The sequence below is a fragment of the Cavia porcellus genome, unplaced genomic scaffold, assembly GCF_034190915.1.
Source record: "Cavia porcellus strain 051 isolate PalLab524CR breed Dunkin Hartley unplaced genomic scaffold, mCavPor4.1 scaffold_25, whole genome shotgun sequence".
Lineage (NCBI taxonomy): Eukaryota > Metazoa > Chordata > Mammalia > Rodentia > Caviidae > Cavia > Cavia porcellus.
The window spans coordinates 25,374,071-25,401,716 of NW_026947508.1; the positions used below are offsets into that span (position 1 = coordinate 25,374,071).

Consider the following 27,646-nt stretch of genomic DNA (forward strand, 5'->3'; position numbering starts at 1 on the left):
TTTACCAGTCATAAAGCCATACTGAGGAAGGCTACTTATGATTGGACAGGATATCTACGAAGTAAGGAAGGGGCGGGCCATCATCAGAGTGGGCGGGGTGCTTGTTGCGCTCTTGGCTGGCGTGCAGAGTGGGCGGGAAAACGTAAGGGAGAGCCAGAGCCCGCGCGGGACGTTCTACCTCGTCCCTTGACAGTTAATGACACCTGCAACTCCGTTTAAATGCTATGAAATTGCTCGAGGGAATGTAAATGGTTAAAATCACTCGTAGGAAACAAATTGGCGCCGGGCGTGGTGACACGCGCTTGAATCTCAGCTCTCAGGGAAGCAGAAATATCGCGGTGAGTTGGAGACCAGTCTGAACTGCATAGTGAGTTGAAGGCCTGCCTGAACCCTGATCCTCATAGCAAAACTCTGTCTCAATAAGATAAATAAACAAATAAGACAAAAGAAAATAAATTGACAATATGTATCACATAACCTTTGGTCTAACAATTCCACTTATAGAAATTCAAGGACATAAGAATATGTGTAAGTGTAAATATTTGTGTAATGTAGTAGTTACCATATTTATACCAGTCTCAAATTTCCAAACCAAAAAATAAAGGCAACAGTCTACATGTTGGACAATAACAGGCTGGCTAACTAAATTGCAACAAATTTGTATGCTGAAATTCACCCCTTGAATGACTAATGACAAGAGAAAAGTGTTCACCAGCAGGATACAAAATTGCAATTACAAGAAATCCCAAATTTTGTTTGATGGTTACTACTGGAGATTTCTATAGCGTGGTTAGGCGTGTGCGTTTAGATTTCAAAAAAAAATTCTGTAATTCTATAATATGCAGGTAATGCCTTTATATTTTTAATTATATTTTTATATTTTATTTATATTTAATTATATTTTAATTAATTTAATTTATATTTTTAATTCAGAAAAATTGCTCAAGAGAGATGACCTCTGGACAGGGAAATGATTTCTACAGCTTTTGGTGTAGAAATTGAGCCCCTTTGGACTTTTTATGAGGGTGTGATTAGGAAACCATTGCTATTTCTACATCCTAGTGATGAGGTTACTAACCTTGCAGCTGCGGTCTCTTCTACTTTACTTGACAGAAGTTAACATTCATTTTCATCGCTGAAATGAACTTTACAAGATGCCTGCTTGATTTTGTTTGATGGTAGAATGAAGCAGGGGTTGCTATGCCTATTTTCCAGAAAGTGAGCTGGGGTCTAGAGCTGTGCAGCAACCAGTCCAACATTAGGCAGTAGTAGAATTACAGTTAAGACTGGGGATGACAAACTGGTGCCTCTGAGAGCACAGGGCTTCTCTGATAGAAGCGTCCATGTAGCCAAAATTCATTTGAATAAGATTAGTTTATTAAGGTTTTCTGTGAGCAGGGCACTAGCCCAGGGATGTAGCTACAAGCAGCCTTCCCCTTCCACCACCGATCCCTGTAACAACTCTGACCAGAAATAGGCCCTTTAGGTGGGAAAGCAGTTAATATGATGCACAAAATGTGAGACTTACTCATTCAACTAAAAATGTTGTAGGCTTTGGTGGTTAGTAAGGAAATAAGACAACTAAGCTATATTCTTACAGAATTAACAAAATATCAGAGAACTGAGTGTTAAATGGTGAACCAGTCTTCAGCAATATAAAATTAACACAGTAGGAGATGGGAGGATAGGAAGCCATCTCAGCCTTCAAACACTGTATGGTCAGTAGAGAAATCAAGAAACCAGGGCCAAGAAATCTCCCACAAGTTCATTAAAATCAAACCCACTGAGGCAGGGGAATGATCTAACCTACTTAAAGTCCAATGAAGAACTTTTCCAAATGATAAGGAACAAATTCCAGGTGGCTAAAGGACAAATCTGTGTGTAGAATAGTCATGAAGTAATGTATGGTTACTTTTACTTTTTAGGATAGTAAAACTGACACCTAGAATGACGACTTATCATGATATATATTACATGAAAAGCTATGATAACCCAGCCCTTGGGAGGCTTAGGCAGAAGGATGTGACTTCAAGGCCAGTCTGGGCTATAGAGTGAGTTGGAGGTCAGCTTGAAATACCTAGAAAGATCCTGTCTGGGGGGAGGTGGTGGGGAGCAAAAGGCAGAATAAGGCAAAAGGCACAACTAAAATTGCACTTCTGTGTGTGATGTCAAGAGATCAGGTCTCTCCCCTGTTGATGCCATGAAAGCTGTTTATCCTTTGGGTCAACCTGGGATTTCTGTGCCCATAAGTTTCCCCCTTTTCCTAGAGCATAATAATAAAAGTCTTGTTCTTGTGCCAAAATGCTTCTATCTCATTCTTCTGAAAAGCACCAAAGCCCACAATGTAACTAACGAGACAATAAGAAGGATACTGACATTCCAGGAAGAGTGGTGTCTCATTCATTTAGTCACCCAACTATTAATTTTTAAAAATAAATGCTGTAGGGCTGGAGATTTAGCTCAGCGGCATAAGCACCTGCCTTGCAAGCAGGCAGTCGTGAGTTCAATCCCTGGTACTGATAAAAAGGAAAAAGACCAAAAAAAAAAAAAAAAAAAAAAAAGAATCCAAAAAAATAAATGCTGTTATACACCTATTATTGGATATTATGTGGCAAGCAATGGACTAAGTGATTTACAGGCACAATCTCATTTAATCCTCACAGCTGTCTATATATAGGGCAGCTACTTTATTATCAGTGTATTTTAAAAATGGAGGCACACGGGGGCTGGGGATTTAGCTCAGCGGCATAAGCACCTGCCTTGCAAGCAGGCGGTCGTGAGAGTTCCATCCCCGGTACTGATAAAAAAAAAAAAAAAAAAAAAAAATGGAGGCACATAAAGGTTGAGTACTGGACCTTACTCATGGTCGTGTGACTGGCCTGTGACTGAGCAGAGATCTGAGTTCAGATCTCGCTGGCTGTGCCCTACAACTGTCAGATAGCAGATGTGGCATTCACAGACCAGCAGGGTTCCAACTAGAGTGTAACAGGAGGAACCAGAAGGCTGGAGAGATCTGGGGTTTGGGGAAGGGAACATTTCAGGCTGAGAATGCTTGGAGCAAACTTCTAGGAGCAGGGGTGCTGTGGATTTTATTTAGTGAATTTTGGGGGAATTGGGAGTTTCTAAGTAGGGCTTATGCTCAGATTTACTTTATTTAAAGATCACTTACATGACAGACAGGAGAGGAGAAAAAGAGGTATCCACCCATCTATGACAAGAGCTATTTCTGTTAATGTTTTGTGGTACGAAGAAATAATAGCCCCTCGAAGATGTCCACACTCTAATCCCCAGAAGCTGGGATCAAATCACTTTATGTGGCAAAAAGGATTCTGAAATGGAGAGATCATCCTGGATTATCTGGGTGAGCCCAAAATAATCACAGCTGGAAAGGGGGGCACTCAGGCAGCAGGGACAGGGTCACCATGCAGTCCAGGGAAAGGCTCACTCACACGAGTCCTAGCACTACCAGGATGAGTTGGAGAAGTTTAATTTTGGTGTCTTGTGTAAGTCAGTCCGTTGTATGCCAGTGAGGACACATCTCTAACATCTCTGTCAAGAACAAAGGTGATATTATCTCCTTAGCACAGCAGGCAGCGTGTCAGTCTCATAATCTGAAGATGATATTGTGATCTTCCTTTGCTTTACTTCTATAGCTATTTCTTTATTTGTTTATGAAGTTGGGTGAGGTCACCCTGAAACCCAACAATATTCTTGACTCAAGATTTCCACTCAATGGGGCTGGGGGTTTAGCTCAGTAGCATAAGCACCTGCCTTGCAAGCAGGTGGTCGTGAGTTAGATCCCCAGTACCAATAAAAAGAAAAAATAGTAAAAAAAGATTTCCACTCAAGATTCAGATTTTTTTTTTAATTTTGAAGAGAATGAAACCAAATGAGACAAAACAAAATGAAGTCAGTCAAAACAAAAGGGTGGACATAGTACACAACTTAAAAACAAAATACAAAGTGATCAACAGTGGTTGCCATGATGTCTCTTGTTAGAATTGCCTATATCATCAGGCAAAATAAAATTGAACAGAACAGTACAGAACAAAACCAATAAAAACAAAACATTGGAGACATTATGGGATTTCAAAAGAAGATAATAGTCAAACCAGAATGGGTATCATAGTGAATCTTACTGTCTTCAAAGTAATTGCCTGTACCCTCAGACTTGATACTATCAAACAAAACAGATTCGAATAAAATCAGTCAAAATGAAACAGTGAAGGTAATACAGGGCTTCAAATCAAGTTAATAGGAAATCAAAAATGGTTACCATAGTATATCCTGCTCTCTTTGGAATAGCTGTCCATGCTATCAAATCTAGTACAAGTAGACAAACAGGAACAGAACATAACCAAACTAAACAGAACAATGAAAACAATATGGGTTTGAAATCATGATACAAGATTAACAATGGCCACTGCCTTCCCTTTTTAGACAACTGCTCTCCTTTCACTTTCACAGGGCACACTGTGCATTTTGTATCCCACTAACTCCTTTGATTTTTAGATTAGGAGGCAACCCCCTATTCGCCTAAGTAATTCTGAACCTTTTTACTCCTGAGCATGATCTCAAATTGTATTCACTTACTTACAAGAGCCTTAAGGTTTTCTTTCTGTATAGCTGAGTAGTTTTCCATTGTACAAAAGTGTCATGGCTTTCTAACCAATCTGCAGCTCATGGGCAAGCTACCGCACTTTTTTCTGGTTCCCTGTCACATAGAGCATTGTTTTCTCATTTTTGACTTTCAGTCTATAAAACTTTTTCAGGTTAATTATATTTCTTATCTAGAGCATATTGATGGACCCTATCTCCTGATCTATCTGCTTGTATTTCTTTTTATTGGTGTATCGAGGCCATCCATATTAGTGATTATTGCTATCCTTCTCTGCCTCGCTATTTTTCTGCCATTGGTTGTCTACTTTCCCCCTTTATTCCACTGTCTGCTCCATTCAGTGAGCCCCCTCTGCTGCTGTTCCTGAAACCATGGTTTTTTTTCTCTCTTTAGAATGTCCTTCAGTACTTTTTGTAGGGTTGGTTTGGTGGTCATGAACTCTCCAAGTTCTTCTTTGTCATGGAAGCATCTTGTTTCTCCATTAATTTTGAAAGATAGTTTTTCAGGGTACATCAATCTAGGTTGGAGGTTATTTTCTTTCAGGACTTGGAATACTTCACGCTCTTCTTGATTTGATGGTTTGTGTTGAGAAGTCTGCTGTGATTCTGATGAGTTTTCCTTTATAGGAGATCTATTTGTTTTTCTCTAACAGCTTTTAATATTCTGTTCTTGGGTTGAATTTCTGGGATCTTGATTATTATATATCTGGGTGTAGATCTATTTTGGTTATAGCTGGCAGGAGTTCTGTATGTCTCATATATCTGAATATCATTTCCTTTTCCTATGCTTGGGCAATTTTCTTTATTTCTGTAAATAGCTTTTGTATTTCATTTGTGTTTACCCCTGCTTCTTCACTCACGTTTTTTATTCTTAAGTTATAGATCCACTTGTCATCTTCTAGTCTTTGTATTGTTATTTCCTGGTTCCTTTTTTTTTTTTTTAAGAGATCTTTCCTTTTGCAATCGCAAGTTGCAAACCAGTCTTCAAGGTTTGATAGTCTATCTTTAGTTTCTTTGAAGTGGTTTTACAAGCTTTCAATAGAGGTTTTCTTTCTTTCTTTCTTTCTTTCTTTCTTTCTTTCTTTCTTTCTTTTTTTGGTTCCAGGGATCAAACATGTTACCTTGTGCTTGCCAGGCAGGTGCTTATGTCATTGGGCTAAATCCCCAGCTCAATGGAGTTTTTAATTTTCTGGTAATCTCTTTGAATCTGTTTCATGTATTCTAAATTTTTAAAATATTCTTCATTGAAGGTTTCCCTCCTTTTTCTATGCTCCTCTATTCCATCTGTGTCTTCTTTAGAGGTGGTTAGCAATTCTTTTGTTATGTTTACTTCCTTTACTTGTACTAGTATTTCTATTTTAAGTTCTTTTATAGCTTCATGAAGTTGTTTATTTCAATTGCTGTTACTTCAGAAACTGCAGGTGTGTGACTCCAGATCTCTTCTGTGTTTACATTTCCTGGATAAGTACTGCTTGGGTTGGAGGCCGGAGACTGCCTTTTGCTTCTTCTTCTTGTCATGTTTCTGGTTTCTTCCAGACAAGTGGGTAGTGAGTTCCCTGGCACTTCCTGTATTGGTTATAGTTACTCTGAAGCTGCTGGCTAGGGATTTCTGCTGTTTGCTGCTTTTCCCAATCTGCTGGTGACTAGTGGAGTATAAGCAGGGGTGGGGCAGTCTGGTGCCTCCCTCCTGAGCTGGTTAACCACAGGGAATCTCCACCACATTAGTGTGTGCCAGACTTGGTTAGGGATAGCTTTAGGGGAACCTCAGCAGTGGCCATTGAACCACACACAGAAGTGGGACTCAGTCCAAGCAGTTTCCCCCAGTCTGCTCTCTGCTAGAAGTGGCTGAAATAAATCGGCTGCAGTTCTGCTCCCGGGCTTATCCTGCCTGACTCCAAAATGGCCCCTGGCCAATTGCCCACTCCTGCAGGAGGACTGAGTTCCCCACACTCACCACCAGCCAGTGCAGTTCTGCGGTCCACTGCTCCCCTCTGCCACCACGTCTCCCCGCTGAGGCCTTTGGGCTTGCCCGCCACCAGCTTCACTGTGACTGTGCGTCTCTGGATCCCAGTGGCGCTTCTTGCACAGTGGGACCAGCTCTGGTGAAAGTGCCACTGGCTACCACCTTCTGTTTAAGTTTTTCTTTTCTTTTTATTCTCTCTGTGGGCTTCAATTCTCACATTAGTTTCTTCCTGGGTCAAGGGGACTCATTTCTTTCCTTCTGGTCTTTTCTAGAATGCTATATTCCAGCATCAGGGCTATTTCTCTCAGAGAGGCTCTTTACTGTGCTGCTTACTGTTCCGCCATTTTCCCATTTTTTCCAAGATTCAGATTTTTGACTTGGCTTGGATCTCATGTTTACCCTTGGGTGAAAATAAAAAGCACCTTGATTGACTCAGAGTTCCCTCAGGACTGTTGAGAATAGAGAAGTAATTCCTTAACAGTAAATGGTGACAGCCAAAATAAGAGACAAGGGTTTTGGGTAGGCAAAAACAACAGAGGTCCTTGCAGGGAGCTACTGCAAAGGCCATATGAAAGATAATGTGAAGGTAGCATTAACAGGTTTGGCTCCAGACCAGATGAGGATAAGAAAGTATGAATCTTAGGGCCAGAGGACTGGTGGGCGGTGGTAGCCCCATTTATAGTTATCTCCTTTATTCATTGAGTCAAAAACATGTTTAATGAGCATCTATTATGTGCCCAGTATTGTGCAAGGTTCAGAGGACCCAGTGAGGGGAGGGTGTCCACCCTATGGAATTGCAGTCAAGCAGAGGAAAGTGCAGGTAAGAGGTGGTTGGAGGCTATGCTGGGAAAGTACAGGCTGCAGAGAGATCACAATAGTCTGAGTGTCTAACTCAGACTGAGGAGGAATTTTGTGTAAGTGAGATACAATTTTAAAGATGAGGAGGATTTACACAGAGGAGATAAAGAAGCATATTCTGAAAAGAGCAGCATGTGCAAAGGTCTAAAAAAAAAAAAAAGGAGACTGGGAAGTGGAGGAGAATTGTGGTACTCAGCAGAGGAACACTTCTCTTATGTTGTGGAAAATCTCTACTGTACAGGACTGGGAGGAAAACGGCCATGCTCCCTTCAGGAGAGTGGAAAGGACAGAAACCCACCTGCTTTCTTGGCAGGAGAGTGAGCACATGCCAAGACTTGGCCAGCATGATATTCCTGCCCAGGACTTTGACCTTCAAAGGAGGGGGTTTTAGGGACAGAGCCGGCTCTAAGGGAGGTGAGAGTCCAGCAGCACTGGGGAGGCCAGTGGCCAGTAGTGGCTGTCCAGCTAGGCAATGCCTGTACCATGTCTTTGGGAGTGTTCTCAGCCTAACTGCTTTTGGTTCCTCTTCAGGTTTGGAATTCATGAGATCCTCACATTATTCACGAAGTTCCTTCGCCTCTTAGGCTAGCCACCAGGTCTACACTGGCAGCTTGAAATCAGCCACGGTGGAGAGTTTATACTATAGAAATTGGCAAATATTGGTATGGAACCAAGAGAGGGCCATTTTGGCTGGAGTTAAAACTCAAGGGGGGGGGGCGCCTGGATGTAGTGGTGTCCACCTGTAACCCCAGCTACAGGAGCTTGAGGCAAGAAGATCATAAGTTCAAGGCCAGCTCAGACAATGTAGCAAATTTTTTTTTCTTGGTACTGAGAATTGAACTCACGACCTACAGTTACCAGGCAAGCACTTGAGCCACTGAGCTAAATCCCCAGCCCCAATTTAGCACATTCTATCTCAAAGAAATAAATTTTTTTTCAAAAGGGCTAAGGATGTAGTTTGCCTGACATGACCAAGATCCTGGGCTCAGTTCATAGTATTAAAAACAACAGGAAGGGGGAGGGGGAAGAGAGAGAGAGAGAGAGAGAGAGAGAGAGAGAGAGAGAGAGAGAGAGAGAGAGAGAGATTGATTCTTAGGCAGGAAAAACATGCTTCTTACTTTTGATCAAAATTTTTTTTTTAGTACCAGGAATCAAACTCACAATTTTGCGCTTGCCAGGCAGGCACCATGCCTCTGAGCTATATATCCCAGGACCTGCCTCCTTATTTTTGCATGTCAAAGGGAGGCTGCAATGCCTGATATTCAACAATATTCTTGGGGGGCTGGGGATTTAGCTCAGCGGCATAAGCGCCTGCCTTGCAAGCAGGCAGACGTGAGTTCGATCCCTGGTACCGATAAAAAGGAAAAAAGACCAAAAACAAACAAACAAACAAACAACAACAACAAAAAAAAACCAATATGCTTGGGACCATGAGGGGAGACTTCCTTTGGACTTCTTGTGATCAGAGATAGACCCTTAATGGTCAAGCCATGTTTATTTGAGTATTTGGATAGCTGCTGCTGAAAGCCTTATGTAACACTGAAATCACCCAATCTCCTTGGCTCTCAGTTTCTCTCTGCAAAGTGAAGTTGGATGACACTTATCTTATAGGGTCATCGTGACTGGAATTAGGTAAGAGATGTAAAGTATTTAACATAGCACCTTGCTTACATTAAGCATTCTGTAAATGCTATTATATACTACTGGCTTCAAAACTGTGGAGTAGATGAGTTTGTCCTGGGAGAAGGTAGGGAGAAGGGAAGGAAAATAAAGACTAACATCTGCGAAGCCAGTATATGCGAGGAAAAAGGTGTCCAAGAAAGGACTCAAGGAATGATAGGTGAGCTAAGAGGAAAACCTGAAATCTCATTTGCTCCTAATTCCCTTTTTCACCTGGACTAATTCATCCTTTAAAGTTTGATTTACATATCTGCTTCTCTTTGAAGCTTTTCTGCGCCATTGGACCACAGTTTCAGCTTTTAAGTTAGTTGCCATCTCCCACCTGTTCTCCCTTAGTTTCTGTATTTACCGTGATTTAGTGTGGCTTTCTGTTCTTATGTCTGCCTTCTGCTTTGGACCATGAATGAAGTCCTTAAGCAGAGGTCCCCGGACTGGATCTCCTCACCCCCGGCTTGGGGGTTGGCAACCTGTAATAACAGCAGCAGCTATTATTTGATGGCAGGCCCTAGGCTAAGTGCTTTACGCATATTAAACTATGCAGTCCTCATGACAACTTGATGAGGTAGGTGCTAGTCTTAGTCCCATTTTATAGACAAAGAAATTTAAGTACTGTGAGATTAAAAAAATTGCCCAACATTATGGTTAATAAATGGTATAACTGGGCCACAAAGTCAGGTGGTCTGGCTCTCAAACCTGCATTATATCCACTCTGTTATGTGTTTTCCTGTGTAATGGGTTCTGATAAGGTTTTTTTGGTCGAAAGAATGAAGAAGGAATATTACCAAAGCCAAAGAGTTTCGGGGACTATGTTAGTCAGTGTCAGCTAAATTACTCTGCAGTGGTGACTAATAACCCTCAACTCTCTAACTTACACAAAGAGTCACATGGCAACTACATGTCAGCTATGGCTCTGTTGTATTAGGGATGTAGGCAGTTTCTTTCTCGTCTGATCTCGGAAGCTAAGCAGGGTCGGGCCTGGTTAGTACTTGGATGGGAGACCGCCTGGGAATACGGGGTGCTGTAGGCTTAGAAAAAAAAAAAGAAGCAGTAGTTTCTTGTCCTATTTAGAAAAATGCTGTTCTCAGGGGAGAAGACGGGATGCATGGTGTGCTACAACCAGCTTACATTAGAGGAAACTTATAGTATACATCTCTTTCCAATTCCATGCTTGAAAATATCACCCGGGCTGAAATCAGTTATGGTGGGAAAAATTTATACTAATCGAAATTGACAAATACTTCTTTCTTTGGGAAAGTTGCTTATTAAACATTTACCAGCACAGCACTGGAGGAAAACAATGATGAGATTACCTCCTGATCCTTAAAGCTTTGGCCCAGAAATGGCACAGGTCATGAACATGTCACAGTTAATGTGTATTTGTACTTGCCGAAGCACAGCCAATTGCTGTCACTGGGGCCCAGAATATACTCCTGCCATTTCAAGGGTCTCTTTCAGGGAGGCAGCAGTTATTCAGAAAAAGCCCCATGATCTGCTGTCATGGAGGATCATGGACAAGGAACAAGAAAAAACCCCTAGGGGCTGGGGATTTAGCTCAGTGGCATAAGCGCCTGCCTTGCAAGCAGGCAGTCGTGAGTTCGATCCCCGGTACCAATAAAAAGGAAAAAGACAAAAAAAAAAAAAAAAAAAAGAAAAAACCCCTGAAATTGGCCTTGAGGACTCTGAGACTTTTAACAGGTGGCTGTTTGAGGTTGAAAGAGGTGGGTGGCTACGTGGCTCCCATTTTATTTCTGCTTTGTGGCAAAGTTCTCCATGATTTAATTTTAAAAAGTGAGCATTTATTTAGCCAAGTGTTGGTTCCAGGACCGTGTCCAGCCCACCACAGACAGTCTCACTGAGTCATCTTAGTGAGACTCTTGCTTTTGCTATGTCAGAGCTATTTTTATTCCTGTTTTATGTATGGTGGGAACTGAAGCTCAGAAACGGCTTGCTTGAAAACCACACAGTTAGTAAAATCTACCGGACGGCAATTTTTTTTTGGTGGTAGTTGTGGTAGAGTATTTAAGTACTTCCTGTTCTTTCTGATGGGAGAATTATATATCTCTATTTTGTTGAACTTAGGTGAGCGCATATGACTTTGCTTAACATGACCTGAGCAAAAGTGAGAAACATGCCGTGTCAGGATAGCAGATGTGAGTGCCTTGGGGGGTGGGGTGGGGTTCTATGTTCTCTTTTCCTTCCTTCTGCAGTTATGAAAGCTGTGTTGGATTGGGACCATCCCCTCAGCCTGTGTCCCTAAGAAATTACATTAGCAGACTCTCCTGGTTAATTCAGATGAGACTGAGCATGAACAAGGAGTTTATTTGGTAATGAGATTCTCACAATTATTGCTTACTGCAGCAAAACCTTATCCATCCTAACTTATCTGTCCCTCACCAGGATCAGAATAAAGAGACTGAACAGGAGACTCTTGCCAAGTGGACCAAGATCTACTTATGCTGCTGAGTGGAGACCTAGACTTTGTGTTCCAGGGACTTTGTGGGCTTTAAGTTCTGGTTTCCTATTCAGACCAAGTTGTTCCCATCTGGCAGAGAGCATGTGCTTCTATACCCTTTTTGGGCTTCACAAGCCCACCTGATCTAGTGCCCTTTTCCAATCTCTGTAACATGCTTTCTAACCCTTTGCTACCAAAACCAAATGTGGTTTGAGATGTGGTTTTCTGAAGAACTGACTAAATCCAGGCCACCTAAACAAGCAAAGCCTTTCTGCTACTGTTTTGAGGCTACTGTGGTCAGATGCTGGTTTGCATAAAAGCTGCCAGCCTTCAAAAGCAAGCTTATGATATTAACAGCAACCATTAAAGAAAAATTATTCAATGACATTTGTTAAAGCAAGGAAAAGCAGACTCTACCCAGGATCACTGATATGCTTATAGCCACCACTTCAATGGAGCTTTGCAGTGGCGGCAAGAAATTGGGCTAAACTCCAAATACAGCTGAGGCAAGTGGGAATTTATAATGAGGAAGCAGTTTTGGGGGTGTCAAAAATGGAAAATTGCCAAGAGAAAACTTCAGGGGTTAGAGCTGTTTTGGCTAAACCCACCTAACAGGATTGTTGCTGAAGTCAGGCTAGTGATCAGATATTGCCTGGGGGTTGGTAAAGAATGAGGATTAATCAAGAATGATCAGATAAACTGATTTAGCCATGTTCTTTGGTAAAATCGGATTTTATAAGGAAGTACTCAAAGGGGCCTAGCAGAACATTCAAAAACCTGACTACAGTTTGGCCAAACAAAGAATCTTTGTCACAACAAATACACATTTAGTTAGAAAATGTTGCACATTCAGTATAGACTGTGATAATGTGAGATGAACTAGAAGCTCTACAGGAAAATGATGATGCAGGCCAGAGGGCACTGGGTTGGAAGAATTTACTGGGATCACACTTTTTGAGCGTCTCCTGTGCCTCGCAGTGAGAACTCTGTGGTCTCTATATTATCATTTTCCTATCATGGAGACAAGATACCTGAGAGTTTACAAAGGGGAGCCTTTATTTTAGCTCACAGCTTTGGTGGATTTATTCTATAATAGGCTGGCTCCAAGACAAAAATGGCATGAGGGAAGAAAGCTCTTCACTGTATGTCTGCTAGGAATCAGGGAGAGAAGGTGGAGGGGCTGGGGACAAGAATACTTCCTTCCAAGCCATGCCTCCAGCAACTGTGCCTTCTGAATGTAAAACTTTGGGGAAACATTTTAGATCTAAACCATAACACTGTGTCAGGAAATGCAGGTGATGGTAGAGACAGGCAGGTAAGTAGCACAGAATGCTAAGGGTAATGGATGATGTCTACTGATTAGTTTGGTTGTTCTTTCATTTCAGCATATCTATTAAGCTCTCCTGTTCTGCTAGGGGCTGGACATTTATTGGACTGGGCAGTAAGTATAAGGAAGACTGAGATTGTCCTTCTGCTCTTGACATTTAGAGTCTAGTCAACATGAGAGAAATAGGCACAAAGTGCAAGGGCGCATCTAGCAGGGGCAGACAACATAATCCAGGGTGCGGGCAAGGACAGGGTTCTAGCATAACTTTTTAAAGGACAGGACTGAATCCTGAAAGATGAGTGAGAAGGAGGTAGCAAAGAAAGAAGAAAGGCATTCTGGGCAGAAGAAACAATTTAAGCAAAGACTTGGAGGTACAGTACACCAGTATGAGTTGCTTGGCTAAAGCAAGGAGTGTAACCTAAAGAGGGGCTAGAGATAAGGTCAAAGACTAGACTGACAGGGGCTGAAGGAGCTCAGTTTAAGTGCTTGAAGACAAAGGAGCCACTGGATGGGTATTGAATTGAGGCATTTATTATTTAAGAAACAGGCTCAAGTACTATAATGGAGCCTCTAAAATAACAATGATTTAGACAAGATAGAAGTTGACTTTTTGCCTATACAAAAACTCTGGTAGGCAAATGAGTGTCAATATAGTGCCTCCTATGTCAATGGCTCTGGCTCCTTTTGGCTGGCTGCTCTGATATTCCCAATACAGCTTTGTTCTTGAGGTTCAAGACAGTCAGGGTAGCAGCTCCACTTCTGCATCTTACCCAACCGGCAGGAGTAAAAGGGCTGTAGGAGGACACCCCTCCCCTCTAAAGATGTGAACTGGAATTGCAGGCATCACCATCATTCACACTGCCTGGGTCACAAGTGAGTCACATGGCCACAACTAGCAGCTGGGATCCTGGGAAATGTAGTCCTTATTCTGGACTGACGTGTTGCTCAGCTAAAAGGAAAGGCTGTATGATTAAAGGAAGAATGGCTGCTGAGGGATGACTAGCTGTCTGTCTTTTGTTATGCTTTATTATGTTCTCTCTGGGGAGGGGTGGAGGATGGCTAGATGGTAAGAGATCAAAGCCAAAGAAACAACCGAAATGAGAGACACTGGGGCCTGAACGAGGGCAGGTATGTCTGGGATGAGCAGGGTAGGGGAAGGCTTAGGAGATACCTGGAAGTTGAATAGACAGAACATAGCAATCAGTCAGTTATTCTTTAACTAACTATAATTATTGTAGCCTGAAATTATACCTGTGGGATTAGCTGTTTAATGTCTCCCTTCCCAAGTAGATCATAAATGCATAAGGACAGGGACTAAGTCTATTTTGCTCAACACAGAATCCTGGGGACCATGTCTATGACAATGCCTGGCATACAATACATGCTTAAGAGTGAAAGAGGAGGAGCCAAGGACAGTAATAATGATCATTCCTAGAATTGGTTTGATTAGAGACTATCAACACCTTAAAGTAAATATCAGTTTTTAAAAAATAATTTCTGCTGTCTCCCTTTCCTGATGAGCATTTGGCACCAGTTTTAAAGCTTTTCAGTGACTTTTAGTTACTAACACAGCGTATTGTTTCCAGTATTCCTCATTTCCAAAGGTCAACTTCCACTGGATTCAAAGTCCAAAAAGGTAGGACCTGAGGCTGGAGAGATGGATGGGGCCTTTTCTCTCTGCTCTTCCCTCTTCTGGGCAGGAATCAGAAAGAAAGAACTTGTTTCTCTGCATGTTCCTTGCTCCCCCTTGGCTGACTCTGTCTTCATAGCTTGGAAGATGTCTGTTTTCCTGTCTGTTGGCTGAAAGCTGCTTGGCTTGTTGTCTGTAGATGTAGCTCCTGTGTATGTACTGGGGAACTCTTACGGAGGGATCTCTCTACAGGCCAAGCTGAAAAAGGGCTAGGTGCCCTGCTGGTGGTCTCAGGTTTCACCATTCATCTGTTTGCCCCAGCAGGCCAGCTGCCCCAGTCACATCTACTCTCTGCAGCTCCAACCATGGCTTGTGGGCTTGGTGAGATCCACCTTTCTACCTCTCCGTGCCCACTCACCACTTGGTTACTTCCTCGGCCTTCTCTCTTCAATGCCATTTGCCCTATTTCGGTTATCGAGGTAGGGTGGCTGTTATGTTCAGTTGCTCAAAGTGCATGTCAAGCAACGAGAAGTCAGACGCCCTCTACTGGCACCCTAAACCAGAGGAATAATTCATTTAGTTTTGATCAAATTACCTACATCTGTGTAACAGACCACCTCAAACTTTGCATCAAAAGACAATCACTATTTTATCATGCCTAAGGAGTCTGAGCCAGGAATTAGGCTAAGCATAGGAGAGATTCTACTTAGAAGGTGGCCTCTAGGACGGCTCCCAGTGGATTCTGCCTCCTGGTATTCACCCTTGGGAAGTCCTCGTCCATAGGATATTGGTTTGTGTGACCAATAGGAAATGGTAGAAGTAATAGTCAGTGCTATGGTTTGAACGTGGTTGATTATCTCCCCAAATGTTCATGAGCTGGAAGCATGATCTTCAGTGTGGAGGAGTTGAGTGGTGAGTCCTAGTGGAAGGGAATTAGATCATGGTGTCACTGCCCTCAGAAAGGTCTTGTGGAATGAGTTAGTTCTTCCAAGAAAGAAATTGTTATAGAGGATAAGCTTATGCCTAAATCCCTCTAGCTTTATATTTTGCTAAAAGATCTCTTTCATATTCATTCCTCCTGTTATAATGCATCTCACAAGGGCCTCACCAGAGGTTAAGCAGGTGGGGTCTTCCTGGTCTTGGACTTTTTGCCTCTGAACTATGAACTAAATCTCTTTTGTTTAAAAAGCATCCAGCTTCAGGTATTTTGTTGCAACAACAGAAAACAGACCAGCCCAGTATGTCACTCATGAGTGATTCTCTTGGATGGTTCACTCTGGGGGAAGGTAGCTGTCAAGTCATGAAGACACTTGTTTGTGGAGAGTCCCATCTGGAGAGAGACGGAGACATCCTGTGAATGGGCGTGTGAATGAACTTGGAAATGAACCCTCCATCCTCAAAGTGACTGCAGCTTGGCTCACAGCTTGAATGTATTTTTTGTGAGATGCCCTGAGTCAGAATCACCCAAATGTGCCACTCCTGGATTCCTCACTATCAGAAGCTGGGTGAGTTGATGAATACTTGTCTTTAGTTGCTGTGTGGAAGAGTAACTTGTTACATGACAACAGACAACTGGCACATTGCTCTGTGATGTTTGGGTGTTAGCTAGGAAGACTCAAATGTCTGGGGGCTGGAATCGCTTGGAGGCTAGGATGCGCGATCATACAGATATTACAGCCATCTTTGCCCACTGCATTTGGCCACACCTACCCTGCTTAGGGGCCAATCCATGCTAAGGGACAGAGGGACAAGTGACTTCTTTTCACAGTCCCTGCACTCTCCCACACTGTGGGTAGAGCTAGTTCTGCTGAAATGGCACTTCTTATCAAGCTCTGAGCAGAGCCAGCAGCCTTTTGGGTTTGGGACGCCTTTTATCCTTAGTTGTGGATACTGGTATAAATTCTACTTTTGTGGGAAAATGGGGAAGGTCTAACATCTAACATCTCATCCCTTTAGGTCACTCCAACTTTTCTCTGCCAGTCACTGTGCTTTACCTTTGCCTTTAGCCCTTTACCTCCATTATTCCTACATCCATCTTCCAGCTCAGAATGATGAGTCCATTTAACAGAAGTGGTATAGGAGGACCAAGGTCATACAGCCGCAAGGTGATAGGGCAGGGATTCAGTGACAGCTCTGACCCCTACATCCATGATCTAGAGGCTTTGGGATTCCCAAAAGCCTATAAATAAGAGCCTCAGCCCTGTTTTCCTCAGGGACCTTCTGGGATTGAAGCCAGAATAAACAGTGTGAGAGGGTGGGCTGGGGGAGTTATACTCATAGGAGCAAGGGGCTGCAAAACTCCACCCTAAGGGTTGGGGCTGTCAGGTGCACACTTAGAGTGAAAGGTATAGAGAAGCAAGACAGAATAGATTTTTACTTTCTTTTTAGCCTGTCCCTGACCACTGAGCTTTCTACTATCCAGAAGGCTGAACCCAGGGAAAAAGCCTGTTTGTTGGCCTGGAACATCTAGTTGGAGATCCCTTTGAGCTCATGGGTTCTGTGGACACTGGTCTCCTGCTGGTGCCCAGCCAGTGCCCTGCTGACTCCTCCTTCCCGTAATGCTGTACTCCCAAGTCCCAGGAGGTGACATTTCCCAGAACTTTCTTTTTGCCTGGCATTGAGCTCATGTTAGGGATCCAGAAATAAATGAGACACAACCTCTGTCCTTGAGCAGGTCCCAGTCTAGTAGCAGGAGAAGCATGAGGAGAAACTACGAGGTGTCTGTTAGCGGGTACGTTTAGAAAGGGTGAGGTCACACATGGGTGGGAAAAATACAAAACTCAGTGGTAAGATGGAAGAAACCTTTGAAAGAATAACCCATGGATGAATCCCAAATCAGTAGGCAGAAGATGAAAGAGTCCATAGCATATGGTTCCAGGTTCATCCCATTTTAGGCTAGGAAAAACCATGATTTTATGTGGATAGAAATAAGATTGCTTGATGCTTGGAGTGAAATGGGATTGACTGGAGAGGAGCATGAAAGGAGGTTCTGAGCTGATGGACATGGTCAAAGCTTCACAGAGGTGTGGGTTTAAAGAATATTCCATTTTTACAACTGGTCAAACTATACACTGAAGATCTGTGAATGTCATTGTATGTAAATTATACCTATGGCAAGCAGCATTTGAAATAGTCCCAATGACACTTACCATGCCTTACATGATCCCCACGCATGTTGTACAAGGCTGGTCTGTGTGGCCCACAGAATATGGCAGATGGAGTGTCACTTCTGAGATTAAGCTATAGAAGACATTGCAGTTCTCTCTGTCTCTCTGTCTGTCTGTCTTGTCTCTGTCTGTCTGTCTGTCTCTCTCTCTCTCTCTCTCTTTCTGTCTTTCTCTCTGTCTCCCCACCCTTCCCTGGAGGAGGCCCTGTAGAAAAGTCCACATGGCAAAAAATTAAACTCTTGCCAACAGTTACGTAAGTGAGCTACATGCAGCTCCTTCAGCCCCAGATAAAGCCTTCAGATGTCTGCAGTCTTAGCTGACTGTCTGAGGACAAACTCATGAGATTTCTGACTCAGAGACTATGTGAAACAACCAATATTTATTGTTTTAAGCCATTACATTTTGGAGTTATTTGTTATGAAGCAATAAGTGATATAATATTTCAATAGACTAAATAAATGTGTGGGGAAAAATACTCAAAGTTCTCCTGGCCTGGATGATTTTTCCAGAAACTTTTAAATGCTTTCTGTGACTCAGACTTTTGGGCTCAGCCTCTGAGATGGGGTGATAAGGGGTTGGAAGCTCTGTCTAGATCTCAGCAACTAGTGTTTCTAGACCCCTATCTTCTGAATGGTCCCCCAGTAACTGCATGCAAGGTCCAACAGCACACCTGTATGGCAGGGAGGACTCGGGAATGTTCCCTGATCCCTGCCCATGGATCCTCAGCTGCAGCAGGAGTCTACCCAGGGCCCAGAAGCCAGTGACAGTGGCTAGTTTGGGAATATTGTCTGTTTATCGGGGGATGCACAAAGTGCTTTGCCTGTGTTTTTTGTTTGTTTACTGTTTGTGTGGGTTCACCTTGACATGACTGCAGCTGCCATGATTCCTTCAGAATAGCTCTAGTTGGTTTTTCCTTCCTAGTTTCTCAGAAAATTATAAATAGACAAAACCATGAAAGTGGTATGTGGAACTTTACAACTGGACCATCGTTCTAGGGATGTGCTTGGTTCTTTGGTATTAGCTTAAGATAAATCAGGAATATTCCAGCCAGGATGAAGTCACTTCTGTCTCAACTCACAGATATGGCCCTCTCTCTGACCCAAGTTGCAAAGATCCAGCAGGCCTTGCTGCCACCCAGGACCACACTTACATCAGTAAATCCCCTAGTCCACAGGATTCAGAAAACTGAAGCAAATTTCAGAGCTTCAGTGTCATGGTAGCTTTGGATGGAAATCAACACTTACCTAGTTCTCAAACTGAGTAGCAGTGAAGCAGCAACCACAGACAACACTTTTCTCACCTTTGATCTCCTATGATTCCTTTCACAGGAGAACAAGCCACACGCTGCCGTTAGCGAAACGCCTACCATTCTCTTCCTGGATTCACTACAGCGTGTATAAAGAGACTGGCAGATGCTATCAGAGTCTCGGAGATCACAGGAGTGAGAGAGGCGGGACTGAGAGCCTGAGGGGGAAGTGACTTTTCCAAGGCAGGCTCTGCTGCGCCTCCTACCTCACAAGAAGGGAGTGAGAGGAACATGTCAGGGCAAAAAGTAGACATGAGGGGCTGGAGATTTAGCTCAGCGGCATAAGCGCCTGCCTTGCAAGCAGGTAGTCGTGAGTTCGATCCCTGGTATCAATAAAAAAGAAAAAGAAAAAAAAAAAAAAAGTAGACATGAAATCCAACTAGTCAATATTACCCAAGTGACTGTGCTTATTGTAACCTTTACTGGTTCACCATAGTCTCGGCCCATCTCAGACCCATCTTGTGATTTTCCACTGAATCAATTATTACCTTAGCAAGTATTCTTGTAATCGTACTGATTCATCATAGCTCTGTCCCACCTTGAGCCCCCCTCCCCTCATGGCTTTGTTCAGTAAACACCCCTGAGAAGCAGGGTTGGTGGGCAACTCATTATCTGGGCTCCCTCCTGTCCCTCTTAGGCAGAAGCTTTCTTTCTCTCAGTGAATTCTTCCTATTGTTTAAAAAAAAAAAGTAGATTTGAAGTGGGAGGAAGGAGTGAAACGGAGAAGTCAAAAGCAATGACAAAAGTGAGATCTCACTGTGTGTGGTGGCACACACCTGTAATCCCAGCACTCGGGAGGCTGAGGCAGGAGGATCACTGTGAGTTTGAGGCCAGCCTGGGCTACAAAGTGAGTTCAAGGCCAGCCTGAAGTACACAATGTGATCCTATCTCAAAACAAAATGAAACATCTGAGATCTCACAATTTTTTCCTTAGGTCAACCATATGATGGCTAAAAGATATAGAAAGCAGAATCCTAGATGGAGCAGTTGAGGACCTAGGCTATACCAGAGGATGTTACAGAAGAGCACCGAGGGCAGCAGCTGATGAAAGCACTGAATCTCCTACTCACCATGACCTTGGGTTGCATCAGCAATTAATTAACTCAGTAACTACTTTTGGACCATCTGCTATATATCAAGCATTGTTTTAGAAATTTAGGCCAGCTCTGGTGGTGCAGGCCTGTAACCAAAGCACTCTGGAGGATGAGGGAGGATGATTCTGAGCTTGAGCCTCACCTGCCAAACTTAAGAGACTTTGTGAGATCCTGTATCAAAATAAAACATACAAAAAGGGGATGGGGGCTTGGAAGGTAGCTCGCTGAGAAGATCCTGGGTTCAATCTCTAGTACTATAAAAAAGAAACGAAAAGAAAACAAAATTGGGATATAGTTAGGGGTTTGCAAGGAGAAGAAGACAATACAAGACATACAATTATAGTATTATTTTATGGTAGTCACTCGAGTCAAATACAAAAAAAAGTACAGGAACTCTGTCCACAAACTAAAGACTTAGAGAATCCAGTCAAGAGCCTGGGTCCCACAGCAGTGTCCTACATAACTCCAGCTTAAACCTATAGCCTTGACAATGTCCCCCATGAGTCCAACAGGAGGTCTAGGGCCCACAACGATGACTCCTGAAGTCTGTTTCATGGATCTGTGCTGGGAAGGCCAAAGATCAGTGGTGGAAGCAAGAAAGTCTATGCCAGCGGAACAAAGGATCTGTGCCAGTAGGTTAAGTATTCTGCACTGGAGCCAAGAAGCAATGCTCAACATAAGGACCAGGGCTCCCCTGAAAAGTACCACAGCCATCCTTGGTGACAAGGAGATCCTGAGCTCCTCCAACAATGAGAACTGGCTTCATATCAGGAAGCCAGCATGACAAGCTTCTCCTGGACATTTGAACAGCGCACCATCTTCCCTTCAGGAGCCAGGAAGCGATGCTCAAAGTAAGGACCAGAGCCCTCCGAAAGTGAACTGCAGCCATTCTCAGCAACAAGGTCCCGAGCTCCTTTGATAATGTGAACAGCCAAGTTCATATCAGGAAAGAAGCTCAGCAAGCTCCTCCAGGAGAATCCACAGCAACAGGAGAACCAACAGCACTAAAAAGCACGTAGGAGGATCCACAACACTACTCTTCCTTTCCAGGTCTCCTTTTTATGCTGGCAACAGTCCTCAGATGGGCCATCTACATTCAGCACCACACGGATTCAGTTCAGCTGGTGTGTAAGTTGACCATCAATTTTCAGTCCACAATAGGATATATCAGTGATCAAAAAGATCACATACCCTTGTACTTAGGAAGTTTAAAATAGACTCACTCTGAAAATTCTAAAGCATCTTAGAAAGTGACAAGTTCTGGGGAAGAGGAACAGGTGAAAAGAAGAGAATCAAAAGCATGCATAAGGGTGGGTTGAAATTGTGGTAAGGTGACATTTGAGCAAAGGCTTAAACTTAGCGAAAGTGTACCACATACAGCATGAAATGTGTAGACGCCTGGAAGAAAAGCAATCCAGGCAAAATATACAGTGACGTGCCTGGGGTAAAGGGGCATTACATCAGCAACTTACTCTTAAATGATTCAGAAAAAATAAATGATAGAGACAGATGGCTGGACAGGTAGTATAGATATTGATAGAGGTGTATCATGTATGTGCACATACATATATAAACATATGTGAAAAGAGAGAAAGAACAAGAAAGCCAAACTGTTAAGATGTTAATATTTGGGGGAATCTGGGTGAAGGTATGTGTTATTTTTGGAAGTTTCTGTATGAATTTTAAAATAAAGTATTTCTTTAAAAAAGGATTTATATTACTTGAAAACAAAAGACTCAGGAAGCTAAGGCAGGAGGATCAATGCAAATTTGAGATGAGCCTGAGCTACAAAGTGAGTTTAAGGCCAGTTTGAATGGCATAGTGAGATCCTAACTCAAAGACCAAAAACAAAAACAGACAGACAGAGAAAAAAAAGAATGAAAACATTCTTGCAGAGGAAGTAGCTGTGTAAAGATCCTAGGGTACCAGAGTACTTGGGTGCTAACAAAGAAAAGTGATTCGTCAAAGTTTCCCTGCCGAGAATGTGGGCCCACTTAAAGCGACAGCTCTGATTCTTCCTTTGTGGAACCATCTCTTTATCCCTTTTATTCCGTACAGTAAGCCATCCTCCAGCTGGAGGAGGGGGGTGCTTAGGAACCAGGCCCGACCCATCACAGAACAGGACCAAGAAGCTGGGCCAGGGCTGAGCGGTGTAAGGAGACTGGCTGGAGAGGAAGCCAATCCTGAGGAAGACATTGATGAGACTTGAATCAGATTCCCCATGACATTTTTTAGCTCTTGGGTCTAATTCATATCTAAGTCATTTGCTTGTCATTGAGACAGGGTCTTACTATATAGCTAAATGGGCCTTGCCTTGCACTCTTTTTGCCTCAGCTTCCCAAGTGCTGGGGTTACATGATGTGCCATCATGCCTGAACTTTCATTGTTCAATGAGTTAATTACGCGAAGCAACAGATGCCCTCTTTGCTGGAGCGAGTTTGAGCAGTTTCTTTTGACCTGCAGCAGAAATGCATGCTGACTGGTCCGAAGTGTCAGGGGAGCCTCAGGCCTAAAGGATGAGGAGGGCTGGTCAAGTGAAGAAGTGGAGAAAAATATTCCAGACAGAGACAATAGCAAATGCAAAGGCCCCAGGAATGGAAGGAGGATAGTGATCTCAATGAGCTGGAGTCTAAAATGGTGGCAGGGAGAGTGAGGAGCAGGCAGAGAGAGACGAGGGAGGCTGAAGTGCAGTTCTGGATGGAAGGCCTCAAGGCTCTGAGACTGTCCCAAGAGCAACAGGTCTCACTATGCAGTTCAGTTCACTTTGTAGCCCAGACTGGCTTCAAACTCTCAGAAATCCACCTGTTTCCTCATCCCAAGTGCATTCTGGAATTACAGGTGTGCACCGCTACGCCCAGCTCTATAAATAGGTAAAACTGATTAAATTTGCCTTTTGATATTTTTAAGAACATTCTGTTGCAATGCAGAGATTAGATGGCAGGGGGCAGTGTAGAGCAGGGGAACTACTTAGACCTCCAGCCTAGAGAGGAAGATGACCTGGGCAGGAACAAGGCATAAACATGTAGGAAGTGGATAGATTTTGTGCAGCTAGTCTCCAAATGTGATTCCCAATAAAGCATGCCTCCCAATATCCGTGCTTTGTGTAGTCCCAACCCATATGGAATCCAGGACATCCTTGTGCCCTTATGAACCAAAGGAATGCAGAGGAAGTGATACCACACTGGCACTGAGCCTAAGCTTTAAAATGACTAGGTGTGGTGGTGTATACCTGTGATCCTAACTCTGTGGAGGCTGAGGCAGGAGGATTGCTGTGAGTCAAGGCCAGCCTGGGCTACCTAGTGAGTTTAAGGACAGTCTAAACTACATAATGACACCCTTTTGAAAAACAAAACAAAGATATCCCGGCAAGCCCTCCACAGGAGCCCTGCTCCACTAGGAGGAAGGCCAGCCCCTTTGTTTTGGGCCCATGTGGCAGATTATGACAGAAACCCAGTTATCTCAGTCACTGTTGATCTTCTATATGACTGTAATCTCAGCTACCATCTGATTACACCACATGAGAGACTATTTCTTAACCAAATACTTGAGATTGGGTAATATGTAAGCAACAGAACTTATTTCTCATAGTCCTGGAGCTGGCAAATCCTAGATGAAGGCACCAGCAGGTTTGGTATCCACTGAAGCCATTCCCTCACAGATGGTGCCATCTAGGGGTTTTCACATGGTGGAAGGGACAGAAGGGGAAAGGCAGCTCTTCAAAGCCTCTCATGAGGCCATTAGTCCCATCCACGAGAGCATGGCCCTTCTGGTCTAATTGCATCCGTAGTCCCACCTCTTAATGCCATGACCTGGGAGCTAAGTTCTAAAACATGAATTTTGGAGGGATCCAGATACCTAATTCATAGCAGAATGTGAATGAGATCAGCAGAAAAACTGCCTAGTAGAGACTGGGCAGTCCATAGAACCGTGAGCCATTTTTAGGCCATGGCAGTCTGGAGTGTCTTGGTACAGAGTACTAGGTAAACGGAAGCAGACTTGAGAAACATTCGAGGAATGAAAAGGATAAGAAAACCGAAGAAGTGTCAGAGAGGATGTCAAGGTTGCTTGCTGAGTGGGGCATGAGCTGGAAAATATAAGCTGATGAGTGAGATTTTGGACATGTTGAGCCTAGGAGCATCCATGTAATATTCACAATCCTGTGACTAGACTGTACTCAGCAAGTGTCAAGCAAGAACAGATAATAGGGAACAAATGCCCATCTAAGCCAGTACAAATGAATGATGGTAATATTGGGTGTTAAGCATGCACACTCTTGTTTTGGTTGTGGACTGAGACACTCTGTAAATGATCAAAATGAGGGAGTGCATATGGTTGTTTTTTACTTCAAAGAGGGCACCTTCTGGCCGTGTCTGAAATGGCTGCATCCTGGAAATTGGTGCTGCACAGGGCCTCTTAGCTTGGGCAGCTGGAGCCCCAGCCAGGAAAGGAGTATTTCAAATCAGATAGAACCATATACACACCATTTCTTGGAAAGCATCAGCTCTCAGGATCTCAATGCTTTGACCTTGTGTTCCAGACAAGTGCAATTAGTCCTCATTCATTGCTTTTGATGCTGCCTGTTGTTGAAGCAGAAAAAGGTGGAGGCCCAGTTGCTCTTGTTAGACGGTTCTCACCGTTACAAGCATTTGTGCTTGCATACAGGTACGGTATATGTACAAGAGAGAAATGGACAGCTATGACTTTGAATGGCCTTCTGAGGCTAAATTTGAGTTTTGGTCACCGAACATCCCCAGGAAACAGTAAGTGGGTGGTTCGAGACAGTTAGGGACCACCTTGGTGGGACAAAAATCTGGAATGACAAAATAAATCCCTGAGCTCAGTAAGATGTCGCCCTTTTATACATGGCATGTTGTTTTTCTTTCAACAGATTTCTCAGGAGACTCTGATGAAACCACCGAAGCAGAACATTTATACAAAATGAGGAGATTGACTGGGGAAAAATAATCTAAATAAGCTCTCTAGTTTCATTGGCTTTCAATTGACTTTAAAAAAAAACCCCAATTTTGAAGGTGTTGTAGCTGGGTAATATATTATTAGTTTCCCACCAGCTTTGCTGTAGATATCACCCCTAACCTGTGTGGTAAAATAGTTGGCTCGGTTACTTTGCAGAAAGTTGACGATCACTTTTGATGATGTTTTCACTGATTTTTCACTTGAGCCTACAGGCAACTGATGGGTGTTTAATATGGGATAAAAGTCTTGGCTATTCTGTCAATTTCTATCTGTTCCCTTTGCCATCTTAACCTTTGGGTCATATTTTACTCAGTTCTGCACACAGACATGTTGATCATTTAAAAAATGTTTTGTCCAGGACTATAATACAAAGTTAATTTGGCCCATTACCCATGGGAGCTGGTGTATGTTTCTTCTACCCATTTTGGTGGCTTTGCAACACCAAAACACCTAAAATCCTTTAGCTCTGTCATAAGGCCTGGACCAGCCACAAGGCCAGAATGTTTGTACAGTGCTATGGATTAAAAACTAGTGGTCAGGGGCCGAGGATTTAGCTCAGTGGCATAAGCTTTGCCTGCCTGGCAAGCGCAAGGTAGTGAGTTCGATAGACAGTGCAAAAAAAAAAAGCAAAAAAAAAAAAACAAAAAAAAAACTGGCGGTCAACTTAATGCCAGCTGAATTAAATCAGCAGGGCGCTGAGCGTAGATGTTCCACCTGAGGAAAGTTGTCAGTTTAATTAGAGGCATGGAGAAGGAGAAGAGAGGTGCTGAAGTATTGAGGCAATATGGTTTCTCCTACTTGTTGCTGTTTGAACCACTGGTTCTCCTGGAGAAGCTCTAGTCCTCACAATCGAGCATTGTTTCCTCGTTCCAGAGGGGAAGATGTGTGCCGCTTAATCTCCAGGATAAACTCCTCACACTGTCTTACTGGCATGTACTCAATTGTGCTTATCGTTGGAGGAGCTTGGGGTCTCCATGTCACTGAGGATGACTGTGGTGCTCTTCAGGACAGCCCTGGTCTTTGTTTTGAGTGTGACTTCTCAGCTCCAGCATAGAACCCTTAAGCTGTTAGCATAACTCCTTCACCCCGCTGGCATGGACTTTTTGGCTTCCACTGCTGACCTGCTTCCCAGCATGGATCCGTAGAAGAGACTGGCATGAGTCCTTCTTGGGGGCTCTAGACCTCCAGTTGGACTTGTGAGAGGCATCGTCATGAGCTCTGGGTCTTCATCTGGACTCATGTAGGACATGCTGTGGGATTTGGAACCTTGGCTAAATATTCTATGTCTTTGGTGTTGTGGATAGATTTCTTGCACTTTGTGTTAACTCTGAATGACCATCATAAATAATATTACAAACTTCATGTCCTGATTTTAATTTTCTCCTCACAACCCCTGACTACAACATACAGGAAAAGGGCACCAACTGCAAGACCTGGGACAAGTTAATCATGACCACTGGTGATCACGAAAAGCAAACATCTTTTTGAAACTATGCCTCTGACCAGTGGAAATGCATTGCACTTTTAGCCTACCCCAGGAGATCAGTAAAAGTTCACTGTTCTCTTTTTTCTGTAAGTGGCTTTGTTCATCTCTCCATTGATGATGACTTCCTTCAGTTGAAGTCTCCTACCCTGTTTCCTCAATAAAGCTTTGTCTGTGCAAGAGTGTGTGTGCTCACAATACTTAATGCAGGCTCACTTCTGTTGTTCCAGTGTCAAAAATCCCATCCACTATCAATTTCACCTTCTTAGTTGTTTCTATAATATGGAAACAAATTGAGATTTTTAAGTGGTAAAAATATTTTCTTTACAACAAATAATACACTGAAAAACATGCAGCCTATTATTTGTATCTGTGAGTTCTAAATGGGGCCCCAGTATAATGGCTGAAATTTGCATGAATATTTCACAGTTGCAGAATTTTCCAAGCATCTGAAATAGGAAGAAAGATGTTCTTTCCTAGAATCCCCAGGCAATTACCACTGTTCAATTGTAATCCCCACCTCCTGACTCACATGCTTTTTTTCATGCTTTTTCTTTATCAGACTTTTATTGCATCTCTCAAGTTAACAATGTACTTAGAGATCAAACAGCTTAAAATTGAAATATTTATCTTTTGGGGGGAAAAGTTCAAAAAACTTCAGAAAAAAACCCCAACCAAACAAACAAAAAACCCTATTCAGTATATCTGATATAGTAAGAGGGAAAAATAAAGGGTTACGTTGACACTGAGATGAAGAAGATATCTAATATTTAGAAGACCATTTATATTAAAATGAGTAACATTTTCATAGAGTACAGTATTATGTTAAGTGTAAAACTATTATGTTATTTTTAAAAAGATAGCATTTTTTTGCTGCATATTCATGTGACAGGAGTGAGGAAGCTCCTTTGAGTCTCTTATAAAGGTGCTCACCCCATTCATGAGGGATCACGTTCCAAAGCCCTCCCTCTTACTATGAGGTGTGATCCAGAAATATGCTGAATGTTTAAGTTTTAACAAAAGTTAATGTCTCTCAAAACACCTCCCTGCCCTTTAAACGCATATAACCCATCATTCTTACCACTTTCTGAAGCA

The 27,646-nt window shown here is 42.9% G+C and overlaps 1 long non-coding RNA gene across 5 annotated transcripts; it reads left to right on the forward strand.

Moving 5' to 3' along the window:
* The first annotated feature begins 101 nt into the window (after positions 1–101).
* Positions 102–26,731, forward strand: LOC134472988 (uncharacterized). Of its 5 annotated transcripts, XR_010043067.1 has the most exons (4): positions 115–14,025; positions 14,484–14,533; positions 15,717–16,032; positions 19,023–24,940. It is a non-coding gene; the product is annotated as an uncharacterized LOC134472988 (long non-coding RNA). The 5 variants fall into 5 exon arrangements; XR_010043065.1 differs by having other exon boundaries at positions 102–14,025; positions 14,484–16,032; XR_010043063.1 differs by adding an exon at positions 24,983–26,731 and having other exon boundaries at positions 115–16,032; positions 19,023–21,222.
* The last annotated feature ends 915 nt before the right edge of the window (positions 26,732–27,646 follow it).